This window comes from Pseudochaenichthys georgianus, chromosome 22 (genome assembly GCF_902827115.2).
Source record: "Pseudochaenichthys georgianus chromosome 22, fPseGeo1.2, whole genome shotgun sequence".
Taxonomy (NCBI): Eukaryota; Metazoa; Chordata; class Actinopteri; order Perciformes; family Channichthyidae; genus Pseudochaenichthys; species Pseudochaenichthys georgianus.
The window spans coordinates 27,481,566-27,482,360 of NC_047524.1; positions in this window are offsets into that span (position 1 = coordinate 27,481,566).

Genomic DNA, 795 nt, shown 5'->3' on the forward strand with positions numbered 1-795 from the left:
TGTACACAGATATATTAGTATCAAACATTGGCCCCAAAAAGAACCTTGACAAGGACATGTGTGTGTGTTTGGTAAAGAGGAAGTGTATGTGTGTGTGTGTGTTGATATCTTAGTCAGGGAGTGTGTGTGTGTGTGTGTGTGTGTGTGTGTGTGTGTGTGTGTGTGTGTGTGTGTGTGTGTGTGTGTGTGTGTGTGTGTGTGTGTGTGTGTGTGTGTGTGTGTGTGTGTGTGTGTGTGTGTGTGTGTGTGTGTGTGTGTGTGTGTGTGTGTGTGTGTGAGGGTGTCTGGGAAAGTGTATGTGTGTGTGTGTTGGTATCTTGGTCAGGGAGTTTATTGTGTGTGTGTGTGTCAGGGTGTCTGGGAAAGTGTATGTAAGAAGGTTTATATATATAGGATTACTTAAAAACAGTCCCAAATAATACATGTTCACTTCAATACAGTTCAAGATAATACCTGTTTACTTTAATACAGTTTAGAACAATATCTGTTTGCTTTAAGCCCCCTGAGCCAAATGTGTATTTGTGATGTTGGGCTATATATATTTATATATATAAATAAATATAATGTGATTGATTCGACCAAAAAGGTGTCAAACGCTTTGGTTTATGTCCAAATAACTGCAAACGAATTAGAGCTGAACTTTTATTAGTAAATGTTAGCTCAACTAAATTCACTAAGGTAAATATTTTACCTGCTAATTAAGCACGTTAGAATTTAGCTTAACACACTACTGTGCTGTGTCCTATTAGCACATACTAAGTGTAAACTGTACAGTGGTATAATGAATATGCATTA